Source organism: Nyctereutes procyonoides, unplaced genomic scaffold, assembly GCF_905146905.1.
Source record: "Nyctereutes procyonoides isolate TBG_1078 unplaced genomic scaffold, NYPRO_anot_genome, whole genome shotgun sequence".
Lineage (NCBI taxonomy): Eukaryota > Metazoa > Chordata > Mammalia > Carnivora > Canidae > Nyctereutes > Nyctereutes procyonoides.
Genome location: NW_026575043.1, coordinates 58367778 through 58387445, shown reverse-complemented (window position 1 = coordinate 58387445; position 19668 = coordinate 58367778). Strand labels below are relative to the sequence as shown.

Genomic DNA, 19668 nt, shown 5'->3' with positions numbered 1-19668 from the left:
TAGTTTGTTATAGCAGTCTGAATGGACTAAGACAACTTCTAATGGTGAGGTAGGTACTTTCAGATGGGTGCAGACATGTGAGCACCCTGCCTATGTCCAGGCCTGCCTCTATGTGGAAGGGACCAGTTTGTCATCAACAGAAATCATTCTTATTAGTCTCATCAGTGTTACCAACAAAAGAACACTAATGCTCTTCAGAGAAACCACCACCTGCTCAGAGAGGCAGAGTCTAGTTCAAAAGACAATTACAAAATCACCCAAAGTTAGGGTCATGCAATCTTAAATAACTTCTTATAAAAGGCATCAACAGTCCAGTCTAAGCTAGACAGATATTCCCTAATCTTAAACAACTTATAACTGTAATTATACTCTAAGAAAAATTTACTACGTAGAAACACTGATTTTAATAATGGACTTGCACACAGTGCCCATTCATATAACAAAGTATGTATGTATTTGCAACATAAAATCCTCTTCAAGTACTATACATCTCTTCTATAAGCCTTTTACATTCAGCATGTCAAAAACCCAATCAGTCATCTCCTCACCAAAGCCAATTACGTTCACAACTATAGGCAGCCTCTCAGCTGCCTGAGCCAGAAACCTGGTGATCAGCCACCCTCCTTCCTTCTCACAAAGTCCTGTCTACTTTTATCTCATTACCTCCTGAATTTATTCCCCATCCCACCTACCCTGTGTCAGCTATAATTCAGGCCACTGTCATCCTTCCCTACAAAAGCATCCAGTCTTGCTTCCCTCTAACTCACTATCCACTACAATGTAATAAAATGGGTTGCTAATACCCTGCTTAAAGTTCTGCAAAAGGTCCCACTGTCAGTGTAATTTCCAAATTCATTCATGCGGTTTTTAAACTTTGAACAGTGTTAGCACCTACTTACCTTTCTTGGTTCATCTCTCACCGCTGCCCATTTCAATTCTAGTTCCAGCCAAACTAAACATTTTCAAACTCCCCAGGTCTTGTTTGCTATTATGCCTCAACTACTACCCTCTCCTCCCCACACTCCTTTTACCGCCAGGCCTTTACACTCATTGTTCCCTTTGTTTACCTTCAGGGCTCACCTCAGACATCACTTTCTCTAGGAAGCATTCCTTGACTTCCACCCCTACCCTCAAATTTGGATGATGTGCGATGTCTTCCCGTGTGCTCCCAGAGCCCTTATGGGTCCTGTAATGTATCTATCACTTACTTGGATTTATCCGCTAAAGCACATTACTCCACATCCACATCATCTACTGCAGATTCACAATAACACTTAGTAAGGAAATGTATGCACATGCCTTGATGATAGCTTCACTTACACCATACAGCCCCAGGTACCTTGAGCTCCATGCTGCTGACCCACATGCAGGGTCTGCACAACCATGCTCTTAATTCTTCTACCTGTGGTTCAGCTGGCTAAGCCCTCCTCATCCTAAAGACTCAGTTAATGCAACTTACTCTATGACTAATCTGTGTGTTCGAAACACAGCGAGTTAATAAGAAAAGAAATCCCATGGCCCATGTTTAAGTTTCTGCATTTATTCTACAGATATAAAATTAGAAATGAGAACTAATTTTATTGTGCATATTGCTAGAAGCAATTTTCCTCCAAATACGGAAAGCAACAAAATTCATTCAAATTTATTCCAAATGCATCACTCAAAAATGTTTAGATATTAGTTTTTAGAGTACATTTTAGAGTATGCTTTAACATATGATAGGGCTTACCTATTTCTAGAAGTACACATACCCATAAGCCATACAGCTAACATATGTCCTATATACTTTTAAAAAATAAATGTTCTATTACAAAATGTAATACACATAATCTTGGAAAATATAAAAAAATAAATTTTAAATCACCCATGTCCTACCACCAAATTCCACAATTTTTAAGATCTTCACCTAATTTCTTCTAGACATTTTTCCATCATAGGTTTTTGTGGAGGATTATTGGGATTGATTAAGAGTTTGAATCATGTAACATATGCAATTTTGTATTCTGATATTCTCCCACTAACACTGTCAAAGCATTTTAATACATTTCTTCATAAACATTTTAATGACCATATTATCGTCCCGTGGATATACCATAACTTAATCATTCTGCAAATGCGCCCTAAAAAATAATTCTATGATATACATCTTTTGTTCTGTATTTTAAAATATGCCTTTGATCAATTCCTAGATGACTGCTACATCAAGGAATATGAGCACTTTCAAAGGCTCTTGATACACAAGGTCAACATAACATAACATTTTCCCCACATCTTCCTAGGTACTAGGTATTGTAATTTTCTAGTCTTAATTTAGACTTCTGTTAAATTGGCAAGTGAGAAATTCTAACATCTTAATTACAAAAGTAAATACTCATTGTAAAAAAACTGAACGCAAAAACACGTGAAATAAAAAATCAGTTTCTCCTGTTTTTCCCTCAGTAGTCACAGTTAAATATTTTCCATGTATCCTTCTAGACCTTTTTTTGTTTAGAACACACACACACACACACACACACACACACACGAATATTTTGGGTTTTTTTATCTTACCCAAAAAATGGAATTAAATTTGTTTTGACTCAATAATATATTCTAGGAATCCATCCAGGCTATGTCAATGCATACAAATCTCTTTTTTTAAAATCTACATAACATTCCATAGTATAGAGATACCAAAATTTATTTGTGGTTATCTTCCTTTTTTTTTTTTTTAAATTATACATGATGCTACAACAGACTTCGCTCCTACTATCTTGTAATATCCCTAATGGGGATAGATCGAGCAGGCTTTTAAAATTTTTTATAGGTTCTGCCAAATTGTTATTTGAAAAAGGTAGATCCAACTCTTTGTTCCCAACAATGTGCTTTTTTTCTCCACACCCTTAATTAGCTTTTTAATTTTTGTATGATAGATCCCACTGAAAAAATCTAGTTGTTTTAATTTTCATTTCCCTAACCACAAGTGACACTGAATCCTCCCCACCACTGCTTTGACTCATTTCTAAGAATTATTCCTATCCTGCATTCATTTGTGTCAATACTATTATTCTTTACCTCTTTATACATGTTACAAACTTTTTCCCCAGTCTGTCACCTTGTATTGCCTTTTGTCATGCAGAAATATCAACTCTGATAGTAATCAAATTTATCACTCTTTTCCTTATGATTGTGGGTCTTAGTCTTGCCTAAATGGTCTATGAAAGAATATTTTCCAACATAATATATCCTACAACAGAATTCTCTTTATTTTCTTCTAATATTTTTACACTTTTGTTTTTGAGTTAGTTCTTTGATCCAAATAAAATTCATTTTGAATGTGGGGGGAAATAAAATCTTTCTTCCCAAAGTCACTTATCCCCTATACAATATATCGAACAATGAATTTCCAACTGTGTCAAATTATCAACTTTATTCTACCCTAAATTCCTATATATAAATGGGTCTGTTACTGGATTCTACTTTGTTCCAGGTAGCAATTTGTCTATGCTTGTAATCACCATTTATATTAATGCAGCATTACAGTATATTCTGATATCTGATACGGCAAATCCTCTATCACTATTTTTCCATTTCAAATATTTCTTGGCCATTCTAGCACATTTCCTCCTCCAGGTGAATTTTAGAAGCAATTTATCAAGTGTCCAGAAATAATTCTCACTGGGTTTTATGTGAAACTACATTAAAATTACAGCTTAATTCATAGAGTATTTGTGCTTACAATGATGTTTTCACTTCCAATCACATATAATGTCCATTTATTTAGGTCAGCCTTTAAATTGTTCAGGTAAAGGTTTTTCTTCACAAAGCTTTTCTGCATTTATTTCATTTTTAAACATCTTCTAATTCTGTAGCTCTTCAAAATCAAACCTAACTTTTCTGGAGGAGTAATTACAAACTATTTGATTATTGGTGACAGTACACATCTTTCCACATGTTTAACAAATTATACTTCTATCCAGTGAACTGTCTGTCCACATCCTGTAACCACTTGTGTGCAGATTTTTCTTATTTTCCTCACTGATTTGAGTTCTTTACATGTTGAATATATTAAGCCTTCACTTATGTTTGTCACAAATATTTTCCTACTTTGTGGTTTGGCTTCTAATCTTGGGGTTTTGTTTTCTAAGAAGTCTTAAATTTTTTGTAGTCTAATACACTGATTTTTAACTAATAACAGATCCGAGTACCCCAGAGGTGCCACGACCTAGATGTCTTTCCCTTAAAACACCTGCATGGCAGGTATTCTTTTCCTCACTTAGAAGATTCTAGTTCAGGTCTGATTACCAAATCTTTGTCCTGCCCATCTCAATACACAGAACCCACTTATCATTTACTACATTTCCACATATATTTTTGGGGTGCTGAATAGGTTCCAGTAACCTGTACAGATATTATAAAGCTAGTATGACACCGTTTTGAACAGAGATCTATAACATATTTAATATGAGACAGAATTTGTCCCACCTCATTACTCAATTATTGTCCAGTTCACCCCAAAATGGATAGCTCAATGTTTAAACATAACCAGGAAGACAGCCTGTTTTTTCATTTAAGGCATTCTTTCCTATCTTTCAGGATAGTTTATGATGTCCTCCATGCAGACTGCACTTGTCTCGATAAAGCTGTACTTAGATGTTTTATGTTTTTCGTTACATTGTGATCAGAGCCTGTTTTTTTGGTTTTATTTTCCATTTTAATTTCTGCCGAATTATTTTTGGTATTCAGAAAGCTATGAGTTTTATATATGCATTGTGTACCTAGTCACTTCCTCGATTTTTCTTTGTATAATAGTTTTGTTATTCTCGTTTTTGTAGCCATTAGCAGCTACAAATACTACTCTTCCTCTCGTTTTGGATCCTTAATCTCACTTCTATTTCATGTATTACCTCTTTAATAAAACTTATAAAAGTCATATTAAATAATACCCCAATTTTTAATTTGACTCTGATACCATTCTGTGAAGTATAGTGGATAATTAGCTTAACACTTATGTGAACTTTAGCATAAAAAGTGCTTACTTTTTAAAAATAAGAAACAAGGATTTTTTTTAAATCAAACATCTATTTTGCCTATAGTCTAGGTGGCATTTTGAACTCAATGTGAACTCCAAGGGAAAGATTACCTCTTCCAGATAGACTTCTGAAATGGCCTACCTAGTCTCCCCGACTTCTACTCTCCCCCCCCCACACCCCCACATTCTGCATGTAGCAGCTGGAGTAGCTGTTTAAAAATGCAAATCTGATTATGTCATTCCCCTGCTTCCAACCCAACCCTTGCAATGGTTTCCCATTTCACTAGAATAAAATAAAACATCCTTAACTTGCCCTACAAGACCCTACATGATCTGGCCCCTTGCCTAGCCACACTTCCCTCTCACCACCAGAATCTATCCACAAGTCATTCTTTCAGTTCCTGGAATGGGCAAAGTTCTCCCCCTTCAGGGCCTTCCCACATGCCATTCCCCTGCCTGGAAAATTATCCCCCATCACTATACGCTAACGCCTACTCACCCTTCAGATCTCAGCTCAAATCTCATTTTTGAAAAAAAAAAAAAAAAAAAAAGTCTTTCCCAGGTCTTCTTTTCAGAATCTAAAATTTGCTCCCCTTTTTATACTCTCTGATAACCAGTACTACTTTTCTAACAGATACCACCATTTGTGATTATACGTGCAGTAGGGATTGTTTCATTTCTGGTTACCTCTACCACCAGAGATTACGAACTCCAAAAGAACAGGAACAAATTGATTTTGCTGGCCACGTTCATATATATTGGAATGAAATAAAAATACCTACAAAATCCTTAATGTATCTCTGACATCTTAAACAATACCCATCATATCAGTCAATATTTAAATTGTTAAAACTCTGATACTGCCTACAAATTCAGTAAGAACACATTTCACCCCAAGGACCTAACAGCTAACCTGAATCTGACGTTGCCACAGGAAAATACATATATGAATTATGTCACTAGGAAATAAGCTGTTTAAATACGTGAGTTTTATATAGCATTCATTTTGTTGAAACTTCATTCAAAATCAACTAACTTATTTTTTTAAAGCATGTAAAAGCACTAGGAAAAATGTCTTTGCCAAATACTCTTTAAAAAATCTAATGTATTAACAGTACTTAGAAATTATAGCAAAAATCACAAACTAAGAAGCATTCAAAGTTGGTGATATCTATTATTCTGTAATAGACACATCTGGTCAAAAATGTATAAATTACATTGCAAATAAAAAGTCCTTTTGGATCACAAAAGGTAATAAAATCAACATTTACATACTACTTTACAATCTGCAAGGCACTTTCACATACATCATATTGCTGAAGTCGGTGGAGTAGACAGAACAGGTATTATCAGCATTTATAGAAAAGAAAACTGAGGTTTAGAGTGATTGTCCTCCTCAAGGTCAAAGGGCTGGAAAGTACTAGAGTCATAATTACATTGGGGGAGGGGTAGAGGTCCCACATGTGAATTTCTCAACCAAAGAGAACTTCCACCCTAAAGGCCTGTGTTTACTCTAATTAGTGTAGATCTGCGTTCCCTTCACTGAAATTTCATTTCGTCAGAGAACCACCACTGAAAGAGTGGTTTCAAGTGTAAAGTTAAAACTTAAACCGACGCCAATCTGGGAAATAGCTAAATAAACCATGGTATACCCAAACTACGGAACATGATGCAGCAGTTCTTCAAAACGACTTAACGCATTATACGCTGAAAGATAAGAGTACAGTAGTACTTGTTAAAACAGTCAAAGATAATACAAGTACACAAACGGAAAAACATTTTAAAAGATCTAAAAGGATACACACGGAACATGTAATAGTTTACCATCTCTGGGGTTGGTGGTGAAAGACTTCAGACAGGTCTGTGGTGTTTTAATTTTTACAAAGAAAATGTACTACTTTATCTATTCAAAATTAATTCTTTTTTAAAATTTAAGTTAACCTGCGGGTTGAACAAAAAAAAAAATCATTTTTTCTGCTCTAGAAGCTATGCATCTATCTATAAAGGAAGTCGGAGGCTCTCGAAAAGAGAGGGCAAAATATATCAACAACAACAACAACAACAAAAAAAAAAAACCAAGTTCAATCCCGTTAAAAACAATAAGCTGTCTAATTGTCACAAAACGTTCCTTTAAAAGATCAGTAACTTAAATTATTTTTTAGTACCTAGTCTCCTTTATTGCGGTAGGACAACCAGTCCACAAACTAGCCCCCGGAAATGTGCGGAGCAGGCTCCTCCTAGAGAAATTTAGTTGTTAGAGTTCAGCAAGGAAGGTTTCACAAAGGAGCCGAGTTTTGAGGGAAATGAGAGGTGACTTGGCAGAGAGATGCGGGAAGATTAATCCAGATGGGAAAATGTCTGGGAGGTGGATTTACTGAGTTAATCGGAAGCGGGGGACAGTAAGCGAACTGAAGGCAGGTCCTGACAGAGGAGGAGAGGATTCCTTTGGATGTGGGAGCTGAGAGGGAGCTCGGCTGCGCGGCCATCCAGTTTACCTGGGTGAGAATCCGGCCCTTATTGTGGTCAAACAATGGAGGCGTCCAGCGGCAGCGGCGTTCTGCGCTGGGTGCGCGGAGGGCTCCTCATCACCTGGCGGGATGCTCGGCGGGCTCTGCCGGGACGCAGGGCGCTCTACGAAAACACAACAGCACACCATGCAGCCGGGCTCCCCCGCGGCACGGCCCGGCTCCCCGCTCCCACGGCGCGGCCATTACCGCCTCTCCGGGGACCTGCCTGGAAGGGCTCCAAGGCGCGGCTCCACGGGCTCCTACGGCCGCCTCGCTCCCCCTTCCCTCGGCTCCAACAACAATGGAGCCCGGGCTCGGGAGTCCGGCTCCCGCGGGGCCTCCGCCCGGCCTCGCCCCTGCCGCTGCCCACCCCGCGCCGCGCCGCCGGCCGCCATCTGTGACCCCCGCGCCCCGCCGCCGGCGCCGCGGGCCCACGGCGGCCGCCGAGGCCCGAGGCCGGGGCTTGCCCTCCGCCGGGCCTTGCCCGGGGGCCGCAGGGCCGGCCGGCTGCGGCGGGGGGGGGGGGGGGGGGCGGGGGCGCGCCGGCCTTCCCCTCCGACGCCCCGGGGCCGGCCCGGCCCCAGGCCCATCCCGAGTGATGGGTTGTTTTTCTTTTCTTTAACCCACTCATCGTCCTGCCAGCCCCGAGCCCGCTCCCCTTCTGCCCCTGCCCCCGCCTCGTCCCCGAAAAGAAACAGACTGCAGCCCGGCCGCCAGACAACTCACTCCAAGTGAGGGGCTGAAGCGCCCCAGGCCGCGGACTCCGCGCACCCACCCTCCCTCTCCTCAAGGGACACCTCACAGGTGCGCCTCCGAGCCGCGCGCGCGCGCTCCGCACACCCAGACGCCTCCGGGGGACAGCGCGCGTGCGCACGCACGGGGCCGGCGAGCCCCGGGGGAGCGGGGGCCGCACGCATGCGCGCCGCTCGGCCCGCGCCCCGGCACCCCCCGCCCCCGCCCCCGCCCCCGCCGGCCGCCCGCCCGCGCGCGCGCCCTCCCCCCAATCCCGGGCTGGTCCCGGGTACCCCCCCAACCCCGGCCCTGCGCGCGCGCTCCCGCTCGCCCGCTCGCTCCTCCTGCCCCGCCCCGCCCCGCCCGGGCCCGCGTTACCCTGGGCAACCGCAGTGCGGCCGCACCTGAGCTCTGCGCCTGCGTCCCACCGGCCAGACCCTCCCTTCCCCTCGGTCCCGTCCCCTGCCCCGCCACAGCTCGGGGACGGGGGGCATCGCCCCCTCCCCGCGGAGTGAGTATCGAGCGGCCTCCCCCGCCCCGCCCCGCCCCGCCCCGCAGACAGACCCGCCGCCGCCGCCGCCGCCGCCGCGTCAGCCGTCCGCCCGGTCAGCGCGGCCTGGCCTCGCCGCCCCGGCCCCCGCTCCCGGCGTGCACCGCGGCGAGCGCTCGGGTGGGAGCCGGCGAGATGCGTTCGGCGGGCGGCGCCCACTGACCTCCCTCGGCCGCCCGGCCGGCGCAGGGCCGGAGCCGGGAGCCAGCCCCGCCCGCCGCCCCGCCCATGGGCCGCCAGCCCCCGCAGCCGCCTGCCGGGAGGACCGCGCCGCGGGGGGGAGCCGCTTGAAGGACCGCGACGGCCGCGCCCGCAGGTGAGGCGGGGCCCGAGGTGTGACCGAGTCCAGCCCCGCTCACCTGGCGGTGCCTCTGGGGAGGCTCTGCGGGCGCCGGCGGGGGGGGAGCGCCTGTCGGGACGGGAATTAGATGGTTTTAAAAGCCCTCGCCGCAGGGGGCGGGGGTCCTCCCGTCTCGCCCCCAGGGCTCGGCGGTGGGGACGGGGGTCCCCGTGCGGAAACAGCTGGGGGGGGGGTGACAGAGACACGAAGAGGTGGAAGCGAGGGCAGAAGTGAGGCGCAGCGCCCCCCCGACAGCGCCGGCGGTCTCCCCCGTGTTCCAGCCCGCTATGGGGAGGGGATGCCCTTGCCCGGGCTCCGGTCCAGGCTGCGGACCCGCCGCACCGCGCACCCAAACCGATCGGACGGGGCAGGAGCGGTCAGCCCAGGGGCCGCCCCTGCCAGCCCCGGGGTGGGATTGTAGGGTGAGGGATCCGCATTGCAGGTGCACCAGGAGCACCCTGGGGCCTGGCCCTGCTTTGTCTGGGATGTGTGGGGCGGCGGCCGTCTGAATCCACATGGATTTTTTTAAATGCGTTTTACCACCCTCTGGACGTTAGAGACCCTCCCTGATAAGTTGCGTTGTCTCGTGTCCTGATAACCCTTGCGTAAGTACTCTACCTTACAGCCCTTTTCTGAAGCTTTGATGTGGGCTTTAGAGGACCCTGAATAACAGTTTGCTTGTAATTCGTGAAATTGAGCTTAATGCAAATATGCAGTAGAGCCCCGGGCTTGGCTACCGAGCTGCGGTCTGCTAGTGAGTTACTCCAGTTTATCTGACTTACGTCTCCATGCTGACCTGTTTTGTTTAAAATCAAGCTTTGATATTTAGCTTGTATGATCTATTCCAATAATGAAAATGACGTGGCCTAAGAGGAAATACAGCTGTGTTCCGAAATTTAGGTTGCGGTAATAGGTGTTACTGCAAAAATAACAAGCTCCGAGGTTTAATTTTAAAACGTGCTTTGAAAAAAATAAAAATAAAAAAAAATAGAACGTGCTTTGATGTATTACGCATTTCCAGAAACCTACCTGTAAGAATGTAAAACTAGAATTGCGGTTTTTTTTAAAAGAATATAGATATATAAGATAATTTTAAGTTTGAGATTTATGTAAAGAGCATTGTTATTGTTTTATTAAATTTTTTTTTTGCACTGTCAAGAATTTGCCTGCATTTTCTTCCCATTGGAGTGTAAGGGGAAAGGTGCTAACATCTAAAGTGACTTTTATTCCCTAAGAGGTTTTAAATTTAAGTATTTCTTTTGGTTAAGTGTTTGTCTTATGTGAAATATTTTTGAGAAAGGGTTTAAGGCTTGTGGTATATGTATATACATATGTGTATATATGTATGTTTACATATACACACTATTGAAAAACCTTAAAAGTAGTTTTTATTATTTCTCTGCATCATGTTATAATTACTCAGTGAATTTAGTTTAGGTATGTTTAAAATCCAAAGTACAAAACAATTATTTGTATCAGGTTTTTGTTGTAGTACGTGTAAATACATCAATCTAACAGGTTTCTTAGAAAATATTAATTCTTTTGAAAAACACGTGAGTCCTTTTACTTGCAATGGAAGGTCACTTGGGTTCTTAACTCTTTCATCTATGATTCATTGGATAAATTCATTTCAATGTCATCACTTAATTGGCAGAGAGCATTTGCAACAATACTGGTGTTAACAACATTGATGCTTTTAAGAAATACTTGTAAAGCATTCTCTCATGTTTCTAACAAGAAAAGACATGGGCCTTTTTCTTCTATCTGGAACAGGGTCAGCCATAAAAAGTTCCTGATACATAATGGGCACACATGTTTATTGAGATTGATTACATCTACTGGATTGGATCCTTAAAGGTCAGCAACTAGGTGCCTCTATGCTTCACACACCAAGGCTGCAATAAATGTTTGGCTCATATTGAAGTTCCAGACTAGTTAGGTAGGTGCTAGCTTAACAACACCAATTTTCACATCTCCAGCTTTGATGTTTAAACGCGCAGAAAGATTTGGGCAGAGAAGTGAACGTGTCCTCATTGTTTTCAGATATTTAAGGTTTGTCATGCAGCAAAGGGAGTGTCTGTATTTAGAGTAATTCCCAAGTGCAGAAGAGGCCAAGTAGTATTTATAGGAAAACGATTCACTTTGACATAAGAACAAAAGTTGCTTATGATTGGAACCTCCAGCATTGTAAAGAAGGGGCTGCTCCTTCCCCACAGTTTCCAAATTAGCCAGTACCCCAACAGGGCAGGAATGGCTAGTAGGAGATAGCACATGGGGTGTGAGATGGGGGTCTAGGGATTCCCATGGCCGTGGATTAAAGGGCTTTGTGGCTTTTTTTAATTTTTTTAATGGGGGGGGGGCTTCTACAGCTGTGGGCACAAGGACTCCCCAGAATGTGCCTGAGCCCTTGGAAGATCTGTACCAGTGTAGAGGCCAGCCTAGTATCAGAGGTGATTTTAATCCTACTTTGCATTTGTATGGGGCTTCCCAGGTAATAAAGAGCTCTCACATTCAAAAGACTTTTAAAAGACTATTCATGATTTGTATTTCTTCCTTTGGCTTTTATTTTCTACAATAAACAATTAAGAGGAAAATTAGCCATTTCTATGAAGGCAAACAGAAGAGACTTTTTTTAAAGCTCTTTTTAAAAATGGGATGATGTCAGTCATTTTTTTCAGAGTCAGCAGGTTGTAAAAGTGAATAGATTTTCTTCTTAGCTGAAATTATTTTTTTAAAAGATACTGATTAAGGGCTGATTCTTATGCTTGCTCTGCATTTTAGTTTGTTTATTTCATTACGCAAACATGACTCAAATTTCACAGCAAAAAAAAAAAATCCAGTCATATCCACCTACAGTAAGTTGCATTGGATGTTCTTCCAGTATGTCTGCGTTGGTTTTAAATCTATGTTGGCAGCTGAAGGTAAAACACAACTGAGGAGAAATACAGTTACAATGTACTGAAAAGACTTGGTGAATCAGAGCTTTATATTTGAAAAAGAAAAAGATGTGTCCTGTTTGTGCTAAGCCAATCCTGGGAATGATAATTTATCAACAATAGGGTGATGATCTACCCAAAATAAGAAAGATTAGGTGACTGTTTCCTGATGCGTGTATTAAGTGGGCTGGTGGGGTTAGTGGCCAAGGAGTAGAGCAGAGCAGTTACCCAAACGTTCTCTGCACAAGGATTTAAGTGAAGTGTGATGGTAACTTGGCCAGTTGAGTTAAACCAGTGTCTGACACCCTCCAGTTTGAGGAGGAAGTTAGAAGGAAAAACAATCCTGAATTAATGTATACATGTGCTTATTCTTTCAAAATCCCTTTTAGTTTTTCTCTTTTGTTCTTTAGCAGATGAGTTTGTCTCATGCTTTTTGTGTCTGTTTATCCACCAGCTGAATTTGGGTACGATCATTTAAAGAAGACAAAGACCCAAAGTTTGAAACTGGAATACATTATTTATACTTCATGCATAAAGGAAAAAGAGAAGAATATCAAGTTCTTGTGGCCAACCAAAAAAATGAAATAAGAAAGTCTTATGAATACTTAGTACTTTTTTTAAAAATTGCAGGTGCTACTTTAAATTTTATGACCAAGACAGCAAATTATCAAGTAAGGCACCCAGTTTGAAAGCACCCTTTTTACAGGTCAAAGGTTGCCTTTTGGAGCTCCTCTCCACTTTTTCTGAGGCCATGACACAGCTGTCTAAAAACCCCTTTGTTAACTAGAAAATTGGAGTTTGAATATATTTTTTAAAGATTTTATTTATTTATTCATGAGAATACACAGAGAGGAGAGAGAGACAGGCAGAGACACAGGCAGAGGGAGAAGCAGGCTCCATGCAGGGAGCCCGATGCGGGACTCGACCCCGGGTCTCCAGGATCACGCTGTGGGCTGAAGGCGACGCTAAACCACTGTTGCCACCCAGGCTGCCCAGAGTTTGTATATTTGATGCAGGTTTCCATACTGGAGAGCAGACTAAGTTACACATCTTTGTGATTAGCCTCAGTTTACCATTTTATCAGAAATAGTTTTATGAAGCAAGAAGTGTCCACTCCCCTGTAGCTGTAAAGGAAGAGGGAGTATGTTTTCTCCTTTTATCGAGATTCTTTCTACTAGCCAGATTCTCAATACTGAGCAGTGGAATCCCTTTGGTTAGCACCAAACAAAAGAACAAGCCTGAAATGATTAAATCTGACAATAAGGGAGAGAAAAAAACCAACAACAGAGAACTTTTAATAAATGGAATTTGAGTCACATAGTACTCTGCTACTACAATTTCTCTCTTTGTTGCCTCCTTGGTGACACTTAAGATGTGAAATTTAGACTTGCATATGATCCACTAATTTTGCTCTTCAGATTTCCTTCCCAACCTATTTCTAAATGCACCCTGTGCTCTTTTTATTTAGTATAGGTAGGAGGGTTTATGAGGCAATCTTTTAAGCCCGCTTTCTTATTAAAATTGCATAAGCATTACTTGTACATACAAATTATAATTACTGGTACATACAAATCTGGACAATTGTATTATTACAATTCTGTTTTTCTTGAAGTTGCACATTTCACCTAGCAGTGGATGACATTATATTATACCCTGAAAGGGCTGTCCTATCCATTCCTAAAAACACTGATTCTCCAAGTTACAGTTCCATCACTGTGTAGCAGAATAATCCAGGAATGCTATATTTTCTGTTGACTTCTAATCAGGATGAACAAATATAGGTGGTTAGGCTGATGCCATTCCCTGAACAGTGAAGAAGGCTGTTTTAACCCCTTCCAACTGTCAACACCTGTCAATCCAGGTGATAAGCACTGGTGTTATTTCTCTAGTTTGTGGCGTGTGGGAGCAGATCCAGTTTTTTTTTTAATTTATTCATTATAGTGTGAGCATGAGTTGGGGGAGGAGCAGAGGAAGAGAATCCTCCACTGAGTACAGAGCCCAACCTGAGGCTTGATCCCACAACCTATGAGATCATGACCTGAGCTGAAAACAGGAGTCCATTGCTTAAGCAACTGAGCCACCCAGGCACCCCTAGATTCAGTTTTTAGAAATACTTGTTTTGCACATTGCTAAGGTATGTAGAAAGGTTGATTGGTTTTTACTTTTATGGTGCCATAAATATATAGCAGGGGTTACAAGGTATGGTCTGTTCTTTCCAAAGAGGGGTCAGTTTTTGTCTTTGGCAGTGAATCACCTTTATCTTTTTGGTTCAGTCCTGGTGGCCAAACCAGAAAGTTTAGCCAGTGAGGTACTTGCCCACTGAGATGCCCTATTGCACTGCCCCAGGGGAGAGGGGAACACAGTCTTGTTTGATAGGGAGAAAGGATATGTAATGCTCCTCAGCCTCTATGATGGCTTTCAAGTGAAGAATTCATTCCCATCAAAAAGTGGTTAAGTTCGTTTTTGACAGAGGTTTCTCAGTATGGTGAAGCTGTGGTATTAGGACCTGTTTCAGAGATGAGCAAAGCGAAACCTTGTTGAGAGTAAAGGCTTTTTTTTTATTTTTTATTTTATTTTATTAATTATTTATTTATTTATTTTTGAGACAAAACATCTAAGAAAGAACAAGTAAAGCCACAGATGAGGGCTTTTTGGAGACAGGTAGATTGAGTGCTGTCTGTTGGCGGTGTTCTCTGCTCTCATCCATGGTTGTAGAATGGAACTCAGAGCAGTTTGGACCCATCATTAGCTAATTCTAGAACAATGGACTGAATTCTACCCATAATAGGCTATGACTGGAGTAGAGTGCTTTTCAAAGGAAATTCAGGACATCACCAAGAACTTCCTGAGCAGGTTATCATCCCATGTCTGAAGCTTATATGGGAGATATGACCCATCCCTGGACCTTGGAGGAGCACTAAGTGCACTTAGAAGTTGTTAAACGGTTGAGCTGGTTGGTATCTTCCTACCAGAGCTTCCATGAGTCCCCAGCAGATTAGTACCACTAACCCCACAGAACTGCAAGTCCCTGTAGGAAAGTTGAAATGATACTGTGGACTGAGGATCCCTGATGTAAATCCAGTTACCCGGGCTTCCAGCACCTATAACTGAAGCACTTGGACACCCTTTATCTACACTTCCCTCTCGTAAAACCCAGATCCATCTAGAATACTAATATTTATGCATTGGAGGGTAACCAGGAATCCTATGAGCCTACTCATTTTTTGGGTGAAAGTCCCAGATTTTTGTTTGTTAAAACTCTTGTGTCCATAAGCCATAGGTAGGACATCTATCCAGCCACAGCAGTCCAATTTCTGTAAAATCCTGCCAGGTAATTTCTTTCCATTTCATCTTGATAATTCACTACCTCTTTTTATTCTGGGTGATACAGCCAAAGGCCTTGATGAGTACGTAGGGCATTAGAGCATTATTTACAATCTGACCTGTGAATTGTGGTTTCCTGTTAGACACAGTTATTATGCCAAATCTGGACATAGAATATTTCAGAAGTCCTTTTGACAGTCATTGTGACAGTCTTTGTATGTGGGTAGTTTCTACATCTGGTATAATTGCTAAAATGTTCATATTAAAACCATTTAACTCATTTGGATAAATCTAATTTGCTTTCCAAAAGAGTTTATTTATTTGAGAGAGATAGTGAGAGAGAACATGAGCAGGGACAGGGGAGAGGGAGAAGCAGGGCTAGATCCCAGGACCCCAAGATCATAACCTGGGCTGAAGGCAGACGCTTAACCGACTGAGCCACCAGGTGCCCCATCTAATTTGAATATATGTTTACAAATGCCCCCCTCCAAAGGGACAGATAAGCCACTCTCTTTGTCTTTATGGTTCTTCTCTCCCACCCCCTCTACGCCCACAATGTGAGCCTGACAAATAGGACAGCTCATATAATACTGTTGAGCTACGGTGGAAAATTTGGAGCATACAATTTGTGTCTAATTATCCGTAGCATCCTTTTCCATGTGCGTACCAGGCTATGGAACAAGATGAGGGAACTCAGTCCTTTGGAGCCACCAAGGAGCTGTCTAGCAGATGGTCTGGTTGGAAAGACTCCCTGCTAGACTCAAGACGCCCTTTGCTGCAGGGCTTGGTCTGGGACAGGGACAGCAATGGGGTAGAGCTTCCAGAGGAAACTGGTCAGTCTGAAAAGGATGAGTGGTGATAAATAGCTGTGACCACATTATTCACCAAAAGAAAAGTAGTTCTAAAGCAACCCCCAATATAGGGTAATATGAGCACCATTAAAAATGAGTTCCTTGGGCAACCCCGGTGGCGCAGCGGTTTAACACCACCTGCAGCCTGGGGTGTGATTCTGGAGACCCGGGATTGAGTCCCATGTCGGGCTCCCTGCATGGAGCCTGCTTCTCCCTCTGCCTGTGTCTCTGCCTCTCTCTCTTCCTCTCTCTCTGAATAAAAATAAACAAATCTTTAAAAAAAAATGAGTTCCTTACCGAGTCAGGAGGCTCACTATTTTCGCAACTGTCCAGAGTCAGAATGAGAGAAAAAAAGTGAGAAGGACTAGTGGGATTGCATATTCCAGTGAGGACAATGTGGGTTTTAAATGTTATTGGATGTATCAGATTTCCATAATACATCAATTGATTTTACCATCTTAATTTGAGTTAATGAACAAGTGCTCAAAATGGGATGCCTGGGTGGCTCAGCAGGTTTTGGATCAGGCCCTGCATCCAACTCTGCTCAGCAGGGGTTTGCTTGAGATTCTCTCTGTTTCTCCTCCCCCTCCCCCTGCTGAAATAAAAAAATCTTTTTTTTTTTTAATATCCAGTAGATGACCCACAGGGGTTGTGAGGAGATAAGGTATGGTTTTTCCCATTTTAATTTTAGTTTCTTTACGTGTCTTCAGGTAAATATAGAGTATTAACTAATTACCTCAGTGCTCTTCTAGTCCAAAAGGAATTAGGGATTTTAGAAAACATGGACAGTTTACATTAAAATTAACGCAATTGTTGACTAAGAATTTGTCAGAGAAATACGGTATCTTAGAACATTACTCAGCTAATGGAAGTGGAGTAACTTTATAAGTTAGCATAATGTCTAAGATTTTTAAAAGTAAATTATACTAGTTTCTTAAGTAGTAGTTCACTTACAGTTGTGCGCTCGTTTAGATTTACTAACTTTTTTTTTAAGATTTTATTTATTCGAGAGAGGCAGAGACACAGGCAGAGGGAGAAGTAAGCTCCATGCAGGGGACCTGAAGTGGGACTTGATCCCAGGACTCCGGGATCATGCCCCGAGCTGAAGGCAGATGCTCAACCACTGAGCCACCCAGGCGTCCCAAATTTACTAACTCTTAAGTGATGGTTTGGAAGACCATGAGCTGATCCGTATGACAAGTGTAGGGATTCATGAAGTATAATTTAATTTAGCTTTTGTGCAAAAATCCTGCTTTTCTGTATGAATTAGTATGTGCAGGGCTGTCTGTCCCTCACTAGCATGTGGTGACAGCAGGATTTGTATCTGTCTTATTCATTGGTGTATTTCAATTTCCTTCCTGGTGCCTGGCTTAGAGGTACTCAGAGAAGGGGGTTTCCCTTATTGAAAGAATGAAGTGTGATACTTTATATGTCCCCTCCCCTGAGGAAAATAGGACCTTCCTTTATACCTCCAAAATTACAAAACATTGTGTGAGAGGATTTGCCTCAAGGACTAAGGACACTTGAAGAATTTAATTCCATTTTCTAATCTTCCACATTATTTTGAAATACTTTAATTCTTGTTCTTAATATAGAAGCTCTTTTAAAGAGATAAATAGCTTTTCTTTCTTTTTTTTTTGATAAATAGCTTTTCAACTTGCACCTGTATCTTCAAATTTTATTTTTAAACTGGGATTCTTAAAACTCAATTGTTTGTACTTTGCAAGAGACCTTTTCCAAGTAGAAAACCATCTTAAGGGATTCCTGGGTGGCGCAGCGGTTTAGCGCCTGCCTTTGGCCCAGGGCATGATCCTGGAGACCCGGGATCGAATCCCACATCGGGCTCCTGGTGCATGGAGCCTGCTTCTCCCTCTGCCTGTGTCTCTGCCTCTCTCTCTCTCTGTGTGTGTGTGACTATCATAAATAAATAATTTTTAAAAAAAGAAAACCATTTTAAGATTTACCAGCTCAACACTAATTTCTTTAATTTCTCCAATACATTTGTGCAAATAACGAAGTTTAAATTATGGCTCTTTTTATAAACAGCACTTTCTGGTAATCATGGAGCCTGTCCTTTCATTTTTCCCAGCTTGGAAAGCTTTTTGTAAAGTGCTACTATACATAAAATATTAGGAGTTTTGGCATGATTTTATAAATTTATTTGGAGTCCTTAAAATCCTTTCAGGATTCATATAAGCATTTAGCGGTCTTCTTAAAAACAGGAATTCCTTTACATTCAAGAAGTGTTAAATCCTTCAAACATCATGATTTCCTAGAGATTCACTAACTGTTCTAGACCAAAGTACTCCCATGGAAAGTGTATATTGGGTCAACTTTGATATGTCCATTTATCATCTCTAAAAATATCATTTTTATAAGCATAATACTGGAGTCCCTATTTGGGGGTTCCAGAAATTTCTCACATTCACCCTCTCTACTTCTCAGGTCATTTAAGCATTTATAGGAAAAGACAATATCTTAGACTGCCAAATAAAAAGAGGAAAATTATTATCTTCTTAGGCAAATTGGAGTTTACATGCAACCCTTTTCTTCCAAGCAAAAGAAAGAAAGGATATTTCTGACTAGCATGGTGAGGCGGGTGAAGCACCACCTCTTTGGAGGAGCTTGAAGATGTGGGGAAGACACTCACATAGATGCCCTAGTCATCTCATACTGCAGCTGCTTTTCCTTCAGGGCTTTCCCTTCAGGGCATGTTGCGGAAAGAATGCCACACATGGCTAAGCTTGTCCCTCCTAAGAGCTCCATCCACCCAGTTTACTGGCAATCCAGGAGACCCAAGGAAAGCAGAGTAAACCTCAGTCAAAAGGGAAAAAAGCCCTGCCTCCAATTAAATTGACTGGAGCCCAAGGTTTCTCAACCACAGAGCTACTATTTCAGGCTGGATCATGCTCTGTTCTGAGGGCTGTCCTGTGTATTGTAGGCCGTTTTGCAGCGTGTCTGACCTCTACCTATTAGATGCCAGACGTGCCCTGTACCTGATTGTGAAAACCCAAAATGTCCACAGGCGAGAACCACTGCTCTAACTGGGTCACACTCTCAAATGGAGTCAATCAAGAGGATGGAATTTCCTGTGTTTTTCCTTTAATTCTGACTGCTTACAGTTGTCTCAAATCATAACATTCACACATGCATCAGCCACCAGACAACGACTGTTTAAACAAAAGTTGCTTATGGAGAATAGGTCAGAGTCCAGTTTGTAGAACCAGGCCAGCTCTTCACCAAGACCCAAATGCGCACCGCTTTTCCCACTCCCTGCTGGGTTATACTTGCCTCAGCAAGGATGCACCCTCTTCTTTCTACTCCCCCATTCTGTTTAGCCATCTGAGTGTGACACTGACTGTTGATGTGGATGGACACAGTCAAACTCCATCCAAACAAGGAATTTGTCAGCATCTA

General features: G+C 42.3%; 1 protein-coding gene and 1 long non-coding RNA gene across 5 annotated transcripts in view; one reads left to right on the top strand and one right to left on the bottom strand.

Annotated features, from left to right (window-relative positions):
* Window positions 1-8678, bottom strand: part of LOC129507993 (uncharacterized) — a 40440-nt gene extending 31762 nt beyond the window's left edge. Inside the window, exons 1-2 of one of the 2 annotated variants that reach the window (XR_008664117.1) lie at window positions 8655-8678; window positions 7507-7642 (exon numbers count right to left, since the gene is read on the bottom strand). This is a non-coding gene — a long non-coding RNA (uncharacterized LOC129507993). Of the gene's footprint in view, window positions 1-7506; window positions 7643-8244; window positions 8397-8654 lie in introns of those variants that run through there. The other variant, XR_008664116.1, reaches the window with a different exon arrangement.
* Window positions 8663-19668, top strand: part of CCDC92 (coiled-coil domain containing 92) — a 31117-nt gene continuing 20111 nt past the window's right edge. The window contains exon 1 of one of the 3 annotated variants that reach the window (XM_055322853.1): window positions 8663-8761. The gene's annotated coding sequence lies outside the window, so the exon portion shown is untranslated. Of the gene's footprint in view, window positions 8762-8801; window positions 9117-9363; window positions 9746-19668 lie in introns of those variants that run through there. The other 2 variants (XM_055322852.1, XM_055322854.1) reach the window with 2 other exon arrangements.